The following is a 21731-nucleotide window of genomic DNA, read 5'->3' as shown; positions in this document are numbered from 1 at the left end:
CTCTCCTTCCTTGCCCCCTGCCAGCCCATCCAACCTCTCCTCTCATTCCTGATGGCCCCCTGGGACCCTTGCCCTCATTCAATCCCCGTTCCCTGCCCTCTGACCACCCTGACCCCTATCCACCCCCCCGAACTCCCCTGCCCTCTTCCAACACCCCCTCCCTGCTCCCTGCCCCCTTACCATACTGGAGGCCAGGCCGGGGCTGAGCCGGAGCCGCTTGGCAGGGCCTGGGCAAAGGGGGGAAAAGTTTGGCTGGAGCCAGGCTTGGCAAGGTTAGCTGGGGTGGGGGAGTGAGGACGGTTCCAGGGAGGCATGGCAGGGCCCAGCCCAGTCCTGCTCCGGCCAAGCGCCCCGGCTCCGGCCGAGTGCCTCCGGCCCTGGCCCTATCTGAGTGGCTCTTGGCCAGGGCCAGTGCCGCTCAGCCAGGCCCAGGGCTGCTCAGCCAAAGCAGGACTGGGCTGGGCCCTGCCATGCCTCCCTGGAGCCGTCCTCGCTTCCCTGCCCCAGCTTACCTTGCCAAGCTGCTTCTTTTTTCTGAGTCCTCCCGAGTCCCAGGCTTCCCGCGCGAACATCTGATTCGCGGGAAGCAGGGGAGGGGGAGGAGAAGGGAGGGGAGGAGCCCAGGAAGCAGAGGTGAGCTGGGGCCGGGGGTGAGACGGCCCTTTTAGAACCATTTGTCCTGGGACAACTGGTTCTAAAATGGCTTCTAAATTTAACAACCGGTTCCTGCGAACCGGGGAGAACCGGCTCCAGCTCAGCACTGCGCTGACCCATTGCACCACTGGAGCCCAGCTCAGGAATTGTCTCTTTGTTTCATGGATGGATTAGAGGGGTGGGTGAGGGGGTTGCATTAGCTAAAACAAATCCACATTAAAGGCTGCAGGATGGCAGCAGCAGAGGTGGGGAGACTCCTTCTGTGTGATAGAGCTGGTTCCCCCTTCTGTTGCTCAGGGGAAGGTTGGTGCTTTGAGCCAACCCGGTGCTGGAACGTCCCATGGGTGAGATTAACGGGACTCTTGGGAAGGGAAGGGAGGGGAGGGGAAGTATTTTCTATCCCTGCCTAGCTCCATTGGTCTCCTGTGGCCCTTTCGGCTCCCTGCTCCCCTGTTGGGGAGATGCAGAGATAAGCCCCCATCTGGGAGAGTCACCGAGAGGCTGTGTCCCATGGCGTGTGGCGGGAGAGGGGTAGGGGTGGGATGGGGCTCAAGGGGAGAAGGTTCTGTGTGACAGTGTGTAGGGGAGGGGGATAGAAATGATGGAAAACACAGGGGCAGTGACAGTGAAGCCCCGTGTCTGAGTGTTATGACCCTGTGTGGTGCTGCCGTTCACCTTCCCCTCCTATGGGCTCAGCTTTCATTGAATCCAGCATTTTTTCACCTGTCCTCACCACAGAGGTGTCCCACATGCCTCAGCTACCGAGTGTCCCTCCTAGAGACGCCGAGGGCTGGAACTGATTTCAGCTGCTGGACAGCTCTGCTAGGTCTTTATTCATTTGCACAGGAAAATGCTGAGTGTTTAAATTCATTTCAAGCCCCCTGCCCCCATTCAGAGAACTCCTGAACATACTGGAGATGGGTCTGGAAATCGATTTTCATTCGAAAAAGTTTTTAAAGGGAATCACTTGGATTGGAGCTACAAACCTATTATCCTACAGGGAAACATTCACCCACTGACCTACCCTCACAACAGAGAGTGTCAGGTATAGCCCAGAGCAGGAACAGTTTATAACCTGGGTGTTAGTAAACTTTATCTCTGTACAAACACCACAGCTTACAAACTCCCCACCCCCGCTCTGTGTCACCAGAGCACAACTCTCCTTGGAGCACACACAGCTCCCCAGCTCCCTGCCCGTCAGTCTCTCCAGCATTGCTCCAATCCCTTAAAGCAGGGTCTCAACCACAATTTACCTTAGGGCCAGGGCCAGTCCTCCAGTCCTCCCAGTGGATCAATAATGTCACTCATACCGCCCAGAACCCATCCCCCAAAACTCTGCCCCTCACCTGCCTAAGGCTCTGGGAGGGAGTTTGGGTGGGGGGAGGAGGTCTAGGGTGCAGGCCCTGGGTTGGGCCTGGGGATTGGGATGCAGGAGGGGTGCAGGCTCTGGGGGGAGTTTGGGGGGGAGGAGGGGGTATGTGGGGAGGGGGTGGTGGTGCAGGCTCTGGGAGGGGTCAGGGATTCAGCACTTACCTGGGGCTCCAAGGCAGGGCGGGCTGGGGGGCCTCCGCATGCTGCTGCCCCCAGGCATCACCCCCACAGCATCCCATTGGCTGCAGGGGCTCGGGGCCGGGGCAGCGCGTGGAGGCAAAGACCCACCCTGCCCTGCCATGGGGAGGGGCCGGCAGCCTCTGGAGCGAGCAGACAGATGCTGCTCAGCTCCGCTGCACTGACGGGGCCCCAGGGGGGGGAAGTGCCTGCGGGCATCAGGTGGGGCCAAGGGAGTGACCTGGTCCCAAAACTGCTGGCGCCCCATGGGCGAGACCTGGGGACCAGGACTGCCAGCCAGACAAACACCTTTAAGAGGAGGCGTCCCTCTCCCTGTCAAAAACTGATCTTCCTCCTTCAGTTCAGTGACAGCCTGAATTGTTCCTTATCCCGCCAGAGCCAGAGGACTGAAAGCAGCAACATCAAACCCCCGTGTAGCTCACAGGAATGGACATAAACACTCCCTGGTATCTGAGGAGATGTTCAGCTTTGCCCTTGGTCAACTACAAGGCTAAAGGGAAAGGAGGTGGCGCCAGGTATAAAGAGTGAAACATGACACATCATAGTTATGCCCACGGTGGCTGCAAAATCTTTTGATGTACTTCTTCTTATCAGCAGTGTATTGTTTTGTCTGGAGCCTAGGCCTTGACCAAGAAATTTGTACCTTGATAAAATAATCGACTGCCCCTGGTGAAGGCAATGGACTTGACACCCACTGGGGTGTCCCAACACAGGTACAAGTACTAACAACAGTGGCTGCCTTTTAGCCATAGATTTTAATTGGGGCAATGAATTGAAACAAACCCCTATTAAATCATTTCTCAGCCAGAGTCCTTCACCCACATTCCTTAAGTCACTGGGCCACCATGTGGATGTTTCACTTCCTGCCTCAATTTCACACAGAGACACAATTTCTTTTGCACAGATCCATGAACAGCAAAACCTCCCTGTGTCTCTTTTCTGAGCCAGGGCATTCGATTCCAGTGAACCCTTCACTCCTGCAATGGCGATGGTCAGACAGAGGGGACGTGACACCTGCATCCCTGCCAGGGAGATACTGGCTCAGCTCTTTCTTTCTGCTGCTGTTCATAGTCCATGAAACATCAAGGGTGGAATGCAAGGCTGAGTTCATGCACCAGCCCCCTGAAATATTTCAGTGCCCCAGAGAAATCCTGCCCTCTGCTATTGGAACAATGTGCTGGAGATTTGACTAGGAAAGGGACTGTCTGAATTGTCAGAGTGGGGAATGAACAACAATCTACAGCAAAGTTGTTCACACAAACACATTCTAATCCTGCTCCAACCGGAAGGGAAATGGGCAGGAATTCTCACTGTTCAGCCATGGACACACTTACACTAATGCACATCCATGAGTGTGCTGGGGGAGCTGGTCTGAGCAATTTGAAGTGACAATTCAGTGAGAACAGAATCATCATGTAGTGAAACAAATGTACATCAAGTAGTTGTGGCTGACTGGTTAAGGCGATGGACTAGAAAACCTTTGGGGTCACCCCACACAGGTTCAAATCTTGCCAACTATGAAAGCAGTGGACAGCTATTATTACTGTAGTCTTAGTACCTCAGCATCCACAGTGTGAACTGGAGCCAGATCTAGTCTCACTCTGTCTACACTTAAATTGCTGCTGTGGCTCTGCTATAGCACTTTGGAGTAGACAGTGACTAGAGGGGTTTTCCCATCCCTGTAATAGCTAGATGGACAGAACAATTCTTCCTTTTCTTTAGCACTATCTAACCAGGGCTTAGGTCACCTTAACTCTATGGGTTGCGGGGGGTGTCTGCCTCAGGCTAAGGGCATTGGAATTTTCTTTACATTTGCCAGACCAACCTAACACACACCTAACCCACATTTGACCCCCTTCTTTTCACATTGTTGCTCATTCTCAGGTTCTGCTTTGTCTCCAGACAGATCCATTCTCTTTCAGGACGGCCTTGCTCTTTCTGTTTTGTTCATGGACGTGTCGGAGTAAACAGTCCCCTTCACTCTATTCTCAGACAAGCACTAGTTGTAAGCCAGTCCGGTCCGGTCCGGCATACCGGCAAGAGCCAGTACACCATGCCGGACCGCACCGGCTTCCGCGGGGGGGGGGGGTGTTAAAGGGCTCTGGGCTCCCCGCAGCTGCAGACAGCCCAGAGCCCTTTGAATCCCGCCCGCGGCTCGGGCGGCCAGAGCTGTGGTGGGGATTTAAAGGGCCCGGAGCCCCGGCCCTTTAATTTGCCCCTGAGCCCCAGGGGTTCCCAGCCACCTCTGCAGCTGGGAGCCCTGGGTTGATTTAAAGGCCCTGAGGCTCCCATCCACAGCTGGAGCACCAGGGCCTTTAAATCTTGAGAGGCCCCACCACTTCCGGTTGAGACCACGCCGCCTCAGGACTCCAGCAATATCTGTAAGTCCTGTAAGTTACTTTCACCCCTGGCTGAGAGAGAAGGAAACATTTGCAGCAGCTGCATGAGAGGGTCCAGGAGTCCAGTAAAAAGTCAGGAAATGCACCAGCACATGCCCGTCCGATTCAGATCTCGATTGGGTGCTGTCAAGGGCCCTCAGCAAAGAGCCCGTCATGCCACATGCCATTTAGCTGAGCCCTGGCGGGATCCTTAGCAGGCAGGAGAACTAGGTGATGCTGCAGCTGGGAACAGGGAAGATCCTGCCAATGTCCCTAAAGGCCAGGATGTGACCTCACATCAGATCAGGAGGACCAGGTTGGAGAAGATAGCAGTGAAAACCCTGGAGAGGGGGATGTGCCTGACCAGACACTGGAAATCCAGGCTGGTTACTGCAACTCTCTAACCCCTCCCCCCCCCATTGTTTTCTAGAGACATTGTACTTTCAACACTGAGGACTTTGTAAGTTATGGCCAAATAATGTCCTGTCCTGGCTAATATGCCAATGCCCTGCATTGCTGGGTGTGTGTCTGTGGGGTAGTGCAGACGCCTCAACATTTTCATGGCCTCCTCTCCCTTCCCCTCCCCTCCACCAGCCTCTGCTGGGCACAATCCCAAGTGGATGCAGAGCACTGGGGGGAAAGGTTTGGGAAAAGCCAGCTTTGCTGTTTATCCAAAAGTTCAGAGTATGGGCTGTAGGGCTTGTGCTGAAGCTCACGGTCTGCAGCACGTTCACAGGTAGAAATCAGTGCCCCTCTGTCCGTTTCACCGCAGGCAGGCAGGTGGGGGTGGAGGGGTTCAAACACCGCTTGGATCAATGCTCTCCATCCTAGCTCAGGCTTTGGTTGGTTTTCTTCATTTCTTCCCCAGTCCTGGTAGCTTCTTCTGGGAAGTTCCTCAGGCAGCAGGAATTCTCCATGGTCTTTCAGGAGAACTGGGAGTGCAAACCTGCTCGGGCCGCCATAATAGCCAGGTCCCTACCAAATTCAGGGCTCACTTTGACTAATTTAAAAAAAACCCTGCTTTGAAATTGACCAATGTCACCATTTCGATGTTTCTATCTGCAGTGTCCTGGTATTGTAACCATGGGGGTCCCAACCAAACTGGGAGACTAGGGGAGTTCAGAGGTTGTTGTAGGGGGGATCACAGCATTGTCGCCCTCACTTGTGTGCTGCCTTCAGACCTGGCTCCAAGGGTAGCAGCCAGCAACCTTTCTGAAGCTAGAGAAGGTTCTCAGCTGTGCAGGTGGATCCCTGTTGTTGGGAGCACCTCAGCTCCTACCTACTACCTGGGAGCACCTCGGCTCCTGCCTGCTAGTCCCTGTCAGATTAATACAAGGGCCGTGGCTATTTTCGGGGCACCCAGAGCCCCAGAAGGAACTGCAAGGGAAGCCCCGAGCCCCAGCTGCAGATGCCAGGCAGAAGTCCCGAGCCCAGGCCCCCAGAGCGCGGGCAGGAGTGGGGAGGGGCATGAAAGTCCTGAGCCCAGTGCCCCAGCACTGGCTGCAGCCACAGGGGGCCAGAAGCTCTGAGTCCGGGCACCCAGAGACATGACTGGAGCAGAAGCTGCCAAGGCCAAAGCGCAGAGCCCAACACCGAGCTGATGCAGCACACTCACTTCTGCATTGCCTCTGCAGGTGCGTCTGATATCCCCACGGAGAGGAAGTCCTGTCCCCAGCCAGCTAGGAGGCCCCTCCTGGGTTCTCCTGGCTGGGGGGATCCCAGCAGGACAGGGAGATCAGATTTCATGGGTCAGGACTAGTTCGATCTAGTCAAGAAAGGCACAACAAGAACCAAGGGCTGTCAGCTGAAGCCAGAGAAATTCAAAAGAGAAGCAAGGCACACGTTTTTTGATAATGAGGGTGACTAGCCACTGGAACAAACTACCCAGGGGAGAGGTGGAGTCTCTGTTTCCTGGTGTCCTCCCATCACAACTGCCTGTCATTCTGGAAGGTGCCTTTTAGTGAATTACAAGCAATTGGGCTTAATATGGTGCAAAGTGTGTGAAATTTCCTAGCCCGTGAAATAGAGGCCAGATTAGGAGATCGAATTGTTTCACAACCGATGCCTCTATGAAAAACTCCGTGTGGGGTGAGGAACAGACTCTGCTGTGTTACTGGGTGGCCTGCTTGCTCCTCACAATCAATAATGAGCAAGGGGGTGACCCAGGGTGCAGCTCAAACATCCAACCAGGCTGGCCAGGGGCAGACATCAGGCCTGCCAGGGAAAGGTGGGTGCGGCAGTGACTTCACAAAGGCCTTTGGCAGGAACTCAGCCTATTGGGCAAAGACGATGAGGCAGCTGTGACCTCACAGAGCTCCCTTGCCAACGGCCAGGCAGGACAGGGATGCGGGGCAGGGGGAACCTCGGAGAGCCCTGTAGCTTTGCTGCAGCAAGTCTCCATCTCGTGGCCTCTCTGTGAGGACCAAGAGGCGGTTGGTGTGGAGGAGATTCCTTAGCAGGTTTTTTCATTTCTGCGTGGATTATTTTGCAAGAAATCGTCATCTGTGTAGAAGGTAAGAAAAAATATCGGCTCTAAGTACAAGCTAGGGGACTCTATCCTAGCAGATTCAAAGGTATCGCCACCCTCCTAGTGAAAAAGCTTTTCCTGATATCCAAGCCTTCCACACTGATGGCTCCACACTGATCGGCCGAGTGTGGGGCTATTGCTGAGTTCATAGGGAGGAGACTCAGCCACTCTTGGCTGAGTGCAGTGAGGCCTAAGGCTCAGTTCAGTGGCATTTCTTTGTCTCTTAGGCAGGGGTCGGCAACCTATGGCACGCGTGCCAAAGACGGCACACGAGCCAATTTTTAATGGCACGCTGGGGCCTTCCTGGACTCCAGTGTGCCATTAAAAACCCTGCTGGCACGGCAAGCCACAGGGTCTGCTCTCCCAGGCCGAAGCGTCCGGCCGAGCGCAGCAAGCCGCCAGCCCCTCCCCCGCCTTCCCCCGGAGCCCTGCCACCGCGCGCGCAGCGCTCTGGGGGCTGGGGCTGCGCGCTCCCGCGGGGCAGTGTTTGGCTCCGTGGGGAGGGAAAGACGCTCCCCGCTCATCCGTAACCCTGCCGCCGTGCGTGCAGCCCCGCCCCTCTGAATGCTGTGCGCGTGGCGGCAGTGCTCCGGATGAGCGGGGAGCCTCATAGTAAGGGGTCCGGGGCCAGGGTGAGAGTTGGATAAGGGGTGGGGGCAGGGTGTGTTGGATGGGGAGGGATCCTGGGGGGGGATCTCTGGAGGGGGCAGTCAGGGAGCGGGGGAGGGGGTTGGGTGGGGCATGGGAGTCCCAGGGTCTGTTAGGGGGTGGGGTGTAGATAGGGGTCAGGGCAGTCAGGGGCCAGGGAGCAAGGAGGGGCCGGGGGGCAGTTGGGGGGGGTCTCTGGAGGGAGTGGTCAGGGGACAAGGAGCTGGGGGTTGGATGAGTCGAGAGTTCGGGGGGGGGACGACTGTCAGGAAGTAGGGGTGTGGAGAGGGGTTGGGGCAGGCAGGGAGCAGGGGGGGGGGTTGTATGGGTCCAGAGTTCTGGGGGTCCTGTCAGGGGGCGGGGAGCGGTTAGATAGGCATGGGAGTCCGGGGGGTTCTGTCTGGGTGTGGGGGTGTGGATAAGGGTTGGGGCAGTCAGGGGACAGGTAGGGGGTAGGATCCTAGGGGAGCAGTCAGGGGACAAGGAGCAGGGAGGCTTAGATAGGGGGTGGGTTCTGGGGGGCAGTTGGGGCAGGGGTCCCAGGAGGGGGTAGTCAGGGGACAAGGAGCGGGGGGGGTAGAGGGTTCTGAGGGGGGCAGTCACCCAGCCCTCTGCCCTGAGCCCTGAACCTCTCAACACGCACACAGCCCTCTGCCCTGAGCCCTGCACCCCCACAGCCACCCCCCAGGCCCCTACCCTGAGCCCTGTACCACCCAGCCCTCTGTTAACTCCTTCACCACCCCCACGACTCCAGCCCTGACTCTGGCACCCCCACACATACCCAACCCCCCCTGCCCTGACACCTGCACCTCCCTCACATGCCCCCAGCCCTGACTCTTGCATCCCCCACATTCCCAGCCCCCCCACACCCCATGCACCCCGCACATCCCCACCCCCACCCTGAGCACCAAACAGGAGCTCCTGCACCCCCCACCCACATTCCCACCTGCACCCCTCACACCAAATGGGAGCTGCCCGGGTAAGTGCCCCCACACCCAAACCTCCTGCCCCAACCCTGAGCCCCCTCCCTCATTCTAGCTCCTGGCCAGACCCTTCACCCCCAGCCCTGTGCTCGGTCCACTCCCACCCTCAGCTCAGTGCAGAGAGAGGAAGAGAATGGGCCAGAACCAGGGAGAAGGTAGGTACCCGCTGTATGTGGGCAGGGCCGGGACCCCAGACCGGCATTGGGCTGAGTGGTTCTGGCAATCAGGATCCCAGCTGGCAGGAGCCGGAGGATGGAACCCCTGAGCAGCAGTGGGGTCCCAGCAGCCGGCCCCGCACACCCCGCTACCGGTCTGGGGTTCTGGCTGCTGGACCCTTCCCAACTGGGGTCCCGGTCGCAGGCCCCACTCAGCCCACTGCTGGCCTAGGTGAACAGAACCCCAGACCAGCAGCGGGCTGAGCGGGCCAGCAGCGTAAGATCAACATGTTAATTTAATTTTAAATGAAGCTTCTTAAACATTTTGAAAACCTCGTTTATTTTACAGTACACTAGTTTAGTTATATAATATATAGACTTGCAGAGAGACCTTCTAAAAACATTAAAATGTATGACCGGCAAGCGAGACCTTAAATGAGAGTGAATAAATGAAGATTCGGCACAGCACTGCTGCAAGGCTGCCAACCCCTGCACTAGTACCATGTAGGGGCGCCGCGTTTCCACTATGCTGGGGGGCTGCCCCCCCTCTGGCTCCTCCCAGGCCCCGCCCCCACCTCACCCCCCCTTTCCCCAAGGCCCCACTCCCGCACTCAGCTCCTCTCCCTCCCCCCCCTGTCAGCGGGCGGGAGGCGCTGGGGGAGGGCGAGGAGGTGACGGGGGCGGGGGCTGCTGCTGGGCACTAATGACCCATCTGGTTCCCCCCCCCCCCGGGATGCTCCAGTCTCGGAAGTCTCTAGTGCCGAGGGACCGGAGAGAACCAGCTGCAGTCCCGGGCGGGCAGAGCTGCGCCGGGCCGGGCTCCGCCTGCGGGGACACGGGCCGGCACCGGCACGTGGCAGAGCAGAGCCGGTGAGAGGCGGGGCCGGTTCGGGCAGTAACAGCAGGAGGGTTTGATTGGTCGGTAGGAGCTCCGCATGCTAATCAGGAGGCGTGTTTCTCTAAATAGCGACATAAACCTCTTCTAATGGCCAGTGCGCTAAAGCTGCCTCGAATGTGCGTCATGGCATGGGGGCCTGGCTTTAGATTTGTGTCCTTTAGTTCGCTGGGGGTGAAACCCGCTGTATGAAAACACTCACCGTGGGGATTAAACGTCTGCGCCTTAGCCTGGCTGTGTAGCCGAGTACAGTTTTGTTAAGGGATCGTTTTTATAGTTTGTAACAAGGAATGAGTGGTTGAAAGTGTCTAATCTTGCTAATTACTAGGAGAAGTTAGTGTCTCTTTTGAATACAAAGGGAGCAGACAGTGTTGCCTTAATGCAGCTGTAATCTGCTATTGATAACGGTTCTTGCTTTCTTTTTGGAAAACCAGGAGGAAGAGAACGTGGACTGAGTGATTAAACCTTGCAAAACAATTTAAAGAAAATGGTTTGGGGTTTTTCTGTTACATTAATCTGTTTACAGTATTTGCTGGTAGTCTGTGTAATGGCAAAACTTAATCTATTTTGATAGGATGTGGAAGAGAAGTAACTGTAGTGTGACAATGGTGTTTTAAAGGTTTTTAATTCAGTACTTACTGAAATGTTTTTAAAATTTCTCTATGCTGCTGTATCTTTTTCTCTTGTAATCTATGTCAGAATTTAGGTAGGGTCCTGTGTCTGCACGTGCTCTTCCTTTCCCACTTTCTTTTCTGCTTTTCTTTTCTTCCCTTCCCATTTTTTGGGAACCCCTATTTTTACTCGTACTGCTCTGGCAGGGGGTACAGTTTTCTCTTGGCCCCAAGCACATCAGACAATCCACCCCAGATCTGAGAGTTGCTGTCTCCTGGCCGTATAGTGGGTAGAGGGTGGAGTGGGGAGAAAAGCGGCTCACACAGAGCCCCTGCCATTGGGGAGAATGGGGGACCTTGCTATGGGTGGAATCAAACACACACAACCCCTGCCATGGAGAAAGACTGGGGAACCCTGCAATGGGTGGGGGAGACAATGAAGGGCATGGGGGGAGGGGTTTACATGAGGGATTTGCATCTGTCAACATCTCCCATGCCCCACTGGGTGTTTTCCTTCCCATCTTATTTCTTCTCTTTTCTGTTACTCTTTTTTTCTGTCTGAGGTGAATGAAAAATCCACACCCCTGAGAGACGGAGCTGAGCTGACCTAAACCCTCCTACAGTAATGCCTCACTTAAAGTCATCCTGGTTAACGTTTCGTTATGTTGCTGATCAATTAGGGAAAATGCTTATTTAAAGTTGTGCAATGCTCCCTTCTAATGTTGTTTGGCAGCCGCCTGCTTTGTCTCCTGCTTGCAGGAAGAGCAGCCCCTTGCAGCTAGCTGGGGGGGGGGATTCAAACCAGGATGGGCCGGCAGCCCCCTATCAGCTCCCCACTTCCCTGTGCAGCAGCTGCCTGCAATTCAGCTGTGTCCCTCCCCCCACTGCCATGTGCTGCTCCTGCCCTCTGCCTTGGAGCTGCTCCCCGAGACTCCTGCTTGATGTGCCGGGGGGAGGGAAGGAAGAGGGGGGGCTAATGTCAGGGTGTCCCCCTGCTCCTGCACCCCACTTACCCCATCTTCCATAGAGCAGGGCTCAGGAGGGAGCGAGCTTGCAGCAGCTGGGGTCTCAGCAAGCTGATATAATTAACAAGGCAGTGTACTTAAGGGAAATGTGCATATCTCCCTCCATTCCTGCTGCCTTGCAGAGTGAGAGAGTTAACCCTTGAGGGCTCAGCCAATTGCTAGTTCATCATTTAGCAGTAAGGGAAATATCCCACCCTCTGACTCCTCTACCTCAACCAAGCTTCACAATCATCATCACTGTGTATCAGTATTAAATTGTTTGGTTAAAACTTATACTGTGTGTGTATATATACACACACACACACACAGTCTTTTGTCTGGTGAAAAAAATTTCCCTGGAACCTAACCCCCTCATTTACATTAATTCTTATGGGGAAATTGGATTTGCTTAACATTGTTTCACTTAAAGTCACATTTTTCAGGAACATGACTACAAGGTTAAGTGAGGAGTTACTGTATAGACTGCTAGTTGGAAAAGCGAGAGGAGAGAGCACAGACTGAGTGGTTAGGCTTTATTGGTTATACCGAATAAAAGGAGGGGTTTTTTAGTGTACCAGAAATCTAGTTATGAGGAAGGTTAGATATAATAGCTTTATTTAGAAACTTGCATAACGCTTAGGTGCAGCTAGTCTGGTTTTCTTTCTGCTGGGGTGGGTTTTGAGTAAATCATGAGTCTGCTTGGTTTCTTTCCTAATCTGAAGTGGATTGAGCATCTAAATTCTTCTACTCCTCCCCCCTTCCCCCAAATGTGAAGGGGAACAGCCTCAACCTTTTGTCTTATTCTGCTTTGTAGGAGAAAGATGCTCTATGTAAATAGTCATGATCCATTTAGGTTAATTCTTATGCTGAATGGCGGGTAGGAGAGGGTATAAATCATTGGAGATTCTTGCCCCACTCCCTGTGTGGCCTGTGTTTTTCTTTGTTTTAAAATGAGACTGTCTAGTTTTTATGTAAATATATTTGGGTGGTTTCACTCATATGTATATTGCTATGAATTTCATGTGCTCTTGTCTCACAGCAGACAGGAGGGAAAAGCCTGTGGTAATGGACTTTGCAAAATTATAGACTAGTGATTCTCAGCCTGTGGCCCAATCAGCAGCTGCGGCCGATGTGGCATCCTCAGGGCCATACAGGTAGTATATATTGTGTGGATTCTGCTCACATAACACAGAGAAAGTTGCCTGTGCAGCTCACAATGGTAAATAGGGTCAGACCAGAAGAGATCTTCTTTCCAAGAGGGAATTGTGCAGGGACGAACAACAGACCTAGTGCAGCTGTATTGCCACTGTCTACTAGCACTGAAATGGTTCAGAATGGCTTGGGTCAAGTGGCACCAGTTCTAAAAGTAAGGGTGATTTAGTGCTGTGGTTCTCAAACAGGGGTATCCAATGGTCTTCCAGGGGGTACATCAACTCCTCTAGATATTTGCCTAGTTTTACAACAGGCTACATAGAAAGCACTAGCAAATTTGTAACAAATTAAAATTCATACATTGGTTTGTTTATACTGTTCTCTATACACTGAAATATAAGTACAATATATTCAAGTGATTTATTTTTATAAATATTGCATCTGATTTTGTAAGCAAGTAGTTTTTAAGTGAGGTAAAACTTGGGGGTATGCAAGAGAAATCAGACTCCTGAAAGGGGTACAGGTGTCTCTAAAGGTTGAGAGCCAGTGATTTAGTGCAGGTACCACCGGTAACATAGTACCCTGCAAAAACTTCTAGTGCAGATGAATTTGAGAGCAAGCCAGAGAGAAACAGCTGCGGAGCATGCTAAAAAGGGCTGACCTGTCTGCATTGTCTGTGCCTGACAAGCTGTCATGTGACACAGAGGAGCCTGTGAGAGGTATCGCAAAGCAAGAGGGTTTGATTAATTGCTAGGAGCTCCACATGCTAATCAAGAGGTGTGTGTCTGTAAATAGCGACATAAACATTTTCTAATGGCCAGTGTTCTAAAACTGTCTCAATTGTGCTTTAATAAAATAGGAACCTGGTTTTAGATTTTTGTTCTTTAATTCGCTGGGGGTGAAACCCGTTGTATGAAAACATTCACCGTGGGAAGAAAGCTTGCGCACATTAGCCTGGGTGTGTAGCTGAGCACAGCTTTGTTAAGACTATACTTTCAGGGATCATTTCTATAGTTTGTAACTAGAGAAGTGTGGTTGAAAGTGTCTGACTTTGCTAACCACGATGAGGAGTTAAAGTGTTCTTTTCTGAGCATGAAGTGGGTGGACAGTGGTGCTTTAATGTATCTGCTGTCTGCTATTGATGAGTGTTCTTGCTTTCCTTTTGGGAAGTGGAGAGGAAGAGAATGCAGACTGAGTGGTTAGTCCTTATAAAACAAGTTTTTAAAAATAAATGTTTAGGTTTTCTTTTCTGTTATCTGAATTTGTTTAAAGCTTTTGTACAGTTCTGTTTAGTGGCAAGTCTTAATTTGATTTGGTAGAATTTGGAAGAGAAGTAAAGTTGTGAACATGGTGTTTTAAAGGTTTCTAGTTCAGTACTTACTAAAAGATTTTTAAAGTTTCTTTATGCTGCTCTCTCTCTTTTTTTCTTGTAATCTATTTAAGAATTTAGGTAGGGTCCTGTGTCTGCACGTTCTCTTCCTTTTCCACTTGCCTCTCTGCTTCTCTCTTCTTCCCTTCCCATTTTTCAGGAAGCCCCTATTTTTTTACTTCTCCTGCTCTGGCAGGGGGTACGCAGTTTGCTCTTGGCCCCAAGCCCATCAGACAATCCACACAGGATCTGAGAGTTGCTGTCTCTTGGCTGTATAGTGGGTAGAGGGTTCTAAAGCTGTCTCAGGGTATGTCTACACTATGGGATTATTCCGATTTTACAGAAACCGGTTTTTGGAAACAGATTATATAAAGTCAAGTGAACGCGGCCACACTAAGCACATTAATTTGGCGGTGTGCGTCCATGTACCGAGGCTAGTATCGATTTCCAGAGCATTGCACTGTGGGTAGCTATCCCATACCTATCCCATAGTTCCTGCAGTCTCCCCCACCCATTGGAATTCTGGGATGAGATCCCAATGCATGATGGGGCAAAAACAGTGTAGTGGGTGATTCTGGGTAAATGTCATCACTCAATCCTCCCTCCGTGAGATCGGCCAGAGATGCATGGACAAAATGGGAATGATTCCCCAGGTCATTCTGTTCTTTAAGTTTTGTCTAAAGGGAGAGTCAGTCCTGTCTAGATTATCAAGCAAGCCTACTAAAGAACCAGAGAGGTAAATGGCTGCTCTGGGTCAGAGCCCCAGACATCCCCCAGAAATGATGGGCTATATGCCATTCCAGGGGGTGCCCCTGCAACAATACCACCTGTTGCTTCCCTCCTCCCCCCCCTCTCCTGGGCTACCGTGGCAGTTATCCCCCATTTGTGTGATGAAGTAATAAAGAATGCAGGAATTTGAAACAACACTGACTTTATTGCCTCTGCAAGTAGAGCTCCTAGGAGTCATGCCCCACATTTTGGGGACCACTGAACCCTACTGGCTAAGCAGGGGCTAGTGATGCCAAAGCCCAGGGAAAGGGAGAACAAGGGCAGCGGCCCTGGCACCAGAACCTGGCCCCAAACACTCTTCTGCCTGCGGCCCTGCCCTTTTTCATCCCTTCCACGCCTGCCACCCACGGCTCCATCCACTGGGCACCTCTGCTTCACCCCTTCCCCACTGGCCGCACCCTGCTCACTCATTTACTCCTCCCCCTCGCTGCAGCCCTGAGACCAGAGAAGCTCTGTGTCCCTGCTGCAGCCCCTGGGCCATAGCGGGGAGTGGGAGCTCCTCCAGCCCTCGGGCCGACATGGGGGAGTCTTTTCCAGGGGCCCCAAATCAGCCGGGGCACTCGGTGATCAAAGGGGCACCCTGCGGCAGTGCGAAGGTGCACACTGCCAGTGTAGTGTCAGCCATGGCTTCCTGGGGGGCTCCCACATTTCGCGCTGCTTGGACCCGGTGGAGGAACATTGTGGGGGGAGGGGCAAGTGATGACACAAAGATGCAGCTCACCCGCCCCCGGCGTCCCTCCGTGGCCCCAGAGAGGGCTGGGGGGAGCGAGGAGCAACACTATGTGCTCCATGCGTCCTGGTCACTGTCCCCACCTGGGCTGGGCTGTGAGGGGAGCATCAGAAGCTGCTGCTCTCTGCCCTCCCCTGATGCAGCCTGGCTGAGGAAAGTGACCTGGATGCAGGGAGCTCGGATGTGCTGGAGATATGTTGGGAAAGGGACTGTCTGAATTCCCAAGGCAGGAAACGAACAATCTACAGCAACATCATTAACCACAAACACACTCTAGCCATGCTCCAGCCAGTAGGGAAACGGGCAGGAATTCTTGCTGCTCAGCCATGGCCACACGTACAGAGCTGCACAGCAGTGAGTGTGCTGGTCTGAGCAAACAATTGGAAATGACCCTTCAGTGAGAACCGAACCAGAGTGTAGAAAGGCCCCTGTGTTAAGTGGTTCTGGCTGAGGGCTTAGGGAGCTGGGCTATGACACCATAGGGGTCGTTCTGTGGAGGTTTGAGTCTTGCCAGCTATGGAAGCCTGATGTGTGGTGTCTCGATGACTGTACTTTCAGTGATGCAGGTTTCTCTCTCCTATTGGGCATCCTACTAGATTGCCAGCTGCCTTTCAACTGCAGGGTGGAGATTGTTTGTGTGTGGGGAGAGACAATGTGTGTGCTGGGGAAGAGTGAGTGTGTTGAGAGGTAGGTAGGAGTGGAGCATTATTCTCCCTACTTGAAAGAGGGAGAAGCTAAGGCTGGGAAAGTAGAATTGACTTCTCTTAGGTCACACAGCCAGTCAGTGGCAGAGTTGGGAATAGGATCCAAGAGCCCTGATTTTCAAACTAACCATCAGATCTTGAATTTCAGACACTGAATGACTTGAGTAAAGTGCTCTCAGATGAGCTCCAGACCAACAACAGTGCACAGTAATTATTCAGCAAGTATTTTAGGAGAACTGCAATGTTAGAGAGAATCCTGAACTGCTCAGAGACCATTAATGCAGAGAAGCAGCAAAAATCATGAAACATATAAGTGGTTATGACTTATTTCCTTGGTCTTAAAAGAGAACAGGAAGGACCCGAGTCTCCTCCCTGTCAATAACCCCCTGCTCAGCCAATCAGGGTAGAGACTGATGATGGGATGCTGAGGGTTCCCACCAGAGAGCCCAAAGGATGGCCCAGGTCACCAGTGGGGATCACTGCCCGAGCACTATTTCAGCCCCACATTTTTAGGTGGACCTCCAAGAGTGGGAGCTGCCAAGCACTCCCCCGCAAAACACACACACACACACACACACACACACACACACACACACACACACCCCCACCCCCACCCTGTTGGGAGAGGAACAGGAGGAAGGACAAAAGAAGCAAGAGACGAAGAGAAAGGAGGGATGGATGGAGGAGGAGGTGAAACAAAAAGGACAAACCCTAATGTCCCCAGTGATTCTCTGGGACAAAATCTCAGATGTGGAATAAAATTCTGCCTCCTTAAGCTCGTGTTTTCCATGCCTAGAATTCAACTGTCACCAGATGGATCAGACTGAACAGGTTTCAAACCTCGAGGAGGCTCTTACCTTCTAAACAGGGACGGCTGTTTTCTAGTAAAATCAGGAAAAGGGAAGGAGAAAACTCGAAAGAGGTTCCTCCTGGCGCTCCCGTACGTGAACCCGAATACTCTCTCAGTCCTCAAAGAGAGACCTGGAGAAGGAGACTTGCTGAAGCAAAGCCACAGGGGTCTCTGAGGTTTCCCTGGCCCCTCGCCCCTGTCCTGCCTGGCTGATGTCAGCATCTCTCTGTGAGGTCACCACCTCCCCACCACCTTTGACCAATAGCCTGAGGTCCTGCAAAAGGCCTTTGTGATGTCACTGCCACACCCCTCCCTTGCTGGGCTAATGTCCTGCCCCGGCCAGGCACTGTGGAGGTTTGAGCTACTCCCTGTGGATCACCCCACTCAAGGAGCGTTCGTTCTAGGCAGCAAGCTGGCTAGACAGTAAAACATCAGACGCTGCTCCCAATGCTGTCTTTACAAGCTTTCAGTAGCGAATTCACTGCTATGCTTCCTGGATAAAAATCATAAAAATCAGTGTATTAGCTGTGGTGAGTTTGTTAGGACTGAGACAGGCGTTGCTTGTGAATAACAGTGACCCCTTTGCTAATTGAGACCAATGAGCTTTTGTCACACATGCACTAAGCTATACTGACCTAAACAGTCACACCCTGATACAACAGAAAGGCCAGCACAAAAAATAGAGAACGAAACAATAAGATACTTAAATGACAATGGTTGGAACTCTCCTTTTCCCGGAGATTGATGGTTGACAATTGCAGCTTTCCTACCTGCTGGACACATCCTATGACCGATGTCAGGCCTTTCCTTTGCAAATTAGAGACATGGGGAACTCAATGACCGTTACAGTCTTAGTGGGTAAAAAATTATACAAATTGTCTCCTCGAGTAGTTTTCCTTTTAATAGAAATTGATTTTTAAGCTAAGCAAAATAAGTTCTATTTGAAATACAAAAAATTTAAGTCTATACTTCCCAATATTCTCTTATTCACTCTTTCTCTCACACATTCTCCCACCCCAACCTTTGGAGTGAGGTTTTCTACCAAAACTCCTTACACTACCGGGGGTAAATTCAATCAATTTAACTTTTCCAGATTAGCCATCATTTTCTGTAGGGCTAACAAAACAAAAAACAAGACAACTTTCAGTTTTCCAAAATAATTCTGATCACACAATTAGTCTCTTACTCTTTAACCAATAACTTCACCTATAATTTCATTTTCATTGGAAACAACACCATATTCAAAAATCACAAATTCTTGTCGTGTGTTAGTTTTATTTTAATCCCCACTGCCAACAACTGAACCTTGGCTCAAGTTGTGGTTTGTCCCAATGTAGGTCCCAACCCTTCTGTGAGTTCATATATTTCTGGTTCTTCTGCCATGTGTGTTGGTGGAAGGGGTCTCCTATATGGGCGTGTTTGCATCATGAGGAAAAATACCTCTCTCGTCACACTTTTTAATCTTTCAAAGTAGAAGGAGGTAGAGGAGAAGTGAGGTAAATGCATAAAACCAAGATAAAACTGTCTGGTCTACACTTAAAACATTTATCAGTAAAAATCCACACCACTGAGCAATGTAGTTACACTGCCCTAACCCCTTGTGTAGATAGCGCTACATTAGCAGGAGAGCTTCTCCTGCCAACATAGCCACCGCCTGTAGGACCTGGACTAATAAAGTCCGATGGGAGAGATCTCTACCATTGGCTTGGAGCATCTGTAATAGCACCGCTACAGCAGTGCAGTTACCAACATCAGCTTAATTGTGCAGCCATAACATCAGACACAAAACCATGGAATCAGGACTCAACATGCATGTATCCGGAAGTCTGAAACTGGAGCCTGACACATTCATTGCCTCATTGGTTACCATCATTTCTACAGCCTGAAAGTCCTTGTTACCCAATCAGGCAGCCAGTTTGGGATCCACGGGGAAGGAACGTCCTCTGAAGCACTCTTTCTTTGGATCCAAACAGTGAAGGATGATTGTTCTCAAACTAACCCTGGTATCCTCTGGAACTGTAATCAATGACACTGCACTAGGAAGTGGAGTTGTACAAACAACTTTCCTTGGGTCACTGGTCACCATAGCTTCCTTTACTGGGGTGGAAACCAAGAACTGAGTGTGTGCTCTTTCCACCCCAGTTCTTTCCAAATCCTTGGTTAGGGTAAATTTACAGTTCTCTGAAGTAGAATCCTTTACAAAACCACTTCAAATCTCAGCAGTGTTAGTGAGGAATGGCTTCCTGAAACATGCCCAGCTTTTTTTAATTTGGTGGCACAGTTCCAGTCAAGGGACTGGATAGAGGCCTGGAACAGAATCCCTGTTACAAGTTACAAGAGCTGGAGTTTCTATTAAAAAATAGCTATTTATCTGCAGCTATTAGATTTCCAACACTGATTCAATTTTATACACATTTTTACCAACTACAAAGGATAAATTCAACAAAAAAACTCCACTTCTATTTCCTCAACATCTGCGTCTTGAAGGGCAGCATCTCCCATAACACAGGATTAGCCAGGAGAGATCTTCTGTGGGGCCTGGGTTATAAATGCTTTGGGAACCAAACACATGGACATTTTGCCTAGTTCAAAACCACTTACAGTGGAATTCTCTCTCCAGAACATCTGGGACAATATTGACTTAAACAATTGAACTACACTGTGATCATATGCGCTTCCTTCAGTTAGTTGGGGTTCTGCTGTTGTTCACCATTTCCGAGTGGAGATTTTATATCACCACTGTTTCTTTGTTAGCATGTCCAGTAAATTAGAAAGTTCTCTCCTGTTGACAGAACTGCACTTGAACTTTCTCCATGTCATCATCGAGGGGTGGGGAAAATCAAAGCTGAAGTGAAAAATTATGACCTTAGCAAATGGTCATTTCCTCCTAATGTCTCCAATAAATCTGAGCTACATCCTATCCAACTGTACTAATATCCAACTGAGTGTCCAAAGAGCCTTCAAGAAAGATAGAAACCCACATCACAGAGAGATACAATACATAACAATGAAAGTGTGGCGTGAAACTCCAGAGCAGTTTATACCTGATTACACTGGTCTACAATTTTTGAGAAGTCGTCTGCTTCAGAGATAAAATGTGCTATTTATTATGTATTTTGATGTGCTGAATTCAAATATGACAATTAAAACAACTGATTGGCTACTGTTTCTAAGATATTTAAGTTTTTACATTTTATGTCTATGTGTATTGTGTAGATAGAGTTTTAATCACAAATTGTAAACCTAGCTCTTTTCATGTGTTTATGGTTGCTTTACATGATAATATTTCACCTCTCCTGTTTATGTCACACATTAAAAATCAGCAAAAGCGTTATATAAATAAAATTTATTATGAAACAAAAGGCAAAAAACTATTCTGTACATAGTTTAGTCCTATTCAGTGACTACTCGGCGCTTCTTGGCTTGTCTCTTGTATTCATTAAATGGAGCATCTCTTGTCACTGTCCAGCAATAGTCTGCCAGCATTGATGGGCTCCATTTGCCCTGATAGCGTTTCTCCATTGTTGCAATGTCCTGGTGAAATCGCTTGCTGTGCTCGTCGCTCACTGCTCCGCAGTTGGGTGGAAAAAAATCTAGATGAGTGCAAAAAATGTATCTTTAGTGACATGTTGCAACCAAGGCTTTTGTATGCCTTGAGGATGTTTTCCACCAACAACCTGTAGTTATCTGCCTTGTTGTTTCCGAGAAAATTTATTGCCACTAACTGGAAGGCTTTCCATGCCGTCTTTTCCTTGCCACGCAGTGCATGGTCAAATGCATCATCTCGAAGACGTTCACGAATCTGAGGACCAACAAAGACACCTTCCTTTACCTTAGCTTCACTTAACCTTGGAAATTTTCCATGGAGGTACTTGAAAGCTGCTTGTGTTTTGTCAATGGCCTTGACAAAGTTCTTCATCAGACCCAGCTTGATGTGTAAGGGTGGTAACAAAATCTTCCTTGATTCAACAAGTGGTGGATGCTGAACACTTTTCCTCCCAGGCTCCAATGACTGTCGGAGTGGCCAGTCTTTCTTGATGTAGTGGGAATCTCTTGCATGACTATCCCATTCACAGAGAAAACAGCATTACTTTGTGTATCCAGTCTGCAGACCAAGCAAGAGAGCAACAACCTTCAAATCGCCACAAAGCTGCCACTGATGTTGGTCATAGTTTATGCACCTCAAAAGTTGTTTCATGTTGTCATAGATTTTCTTCATATGGACTGCATGACCAACTGGAATTGATGGCAAAACATTGCCATTATGCAGTAAAACAGCTTTAAGACTCGTCTTCGATGAATCAATGAACAGTCTCCACTCATCTGGATCGTGAACGATGTTGAGGGCTGCCATCACACCATCAATGTTGTTGCAGGCTACAAGATCACCTTCCATGAAGAAGAATGGGACAAGCTCCTTTTGACGGTCACGGAACATGGAAACCCTAACATCACCTGCCAGGAGATTCCACTGCTGTAGTCTGGAGCCCAACAGCTCTGCCTTACTCTTGGGTAGTTCCAAATCCCTGACAAGGTCATTCAGTTCACCTTGTGTTATGAGGTGTGGTTCAGAGGAGGAGGATGGGAGAAAATGTGGGTCCTGTAACATTGATGGTTCAGGACCAGAAGTTTCATCCTCTTCCTCTTCCTCATCTGACTCAAGTGAGAATGATTCTGGTGCATCAGGAACCGGCAGTCCTTCTCCGTGGGGTA

General features: G+C 50.7%; 2 non-coding genes across 2 annotated transcripts; both read left to right on the top strand.

The window, feature by feature from the left end:
* Positions 1-10053: 10053 nt before the first annotated feature.
* LOC123349670 lies at positions 10054-10269 on the top strand. Its single transcript, XR_006573614.1, has one exon. It is a non-coding gene; the product is annotated as a small nucleolar RNA U3 (small nucleolar RNA).
* Positions 10270-13559: 3290 nt separating this feature from the next.
* On the top strand, positions 13560-13776 carry LOC123349685. The gene has a single exon (XR_006573628.1). It is a non-coding gene; the product is annotated as a small nucleolar RNA U3 (small nucleolar RNA).
* Positions 13777-21731: the final 7955 nt, after the last annotated feature.

This window comes from Mauremys mutica, chromosome 14 (genome assembly GCF_020497125.1).
Source record: "Mauremys mutica isolate MM-2020 ecotype Southern chromosome 14, ASM2049712v1, whole genome shotgun sequence".
Lineage (NCBI taxonomy): Eukaryota > Metazoa > Chordata > Testudines > Geoemydidae > Mauremys > Mauremys mutica.
This window is presented reverse-complemented; position numbering and strand designations above follow the sequence as displayed.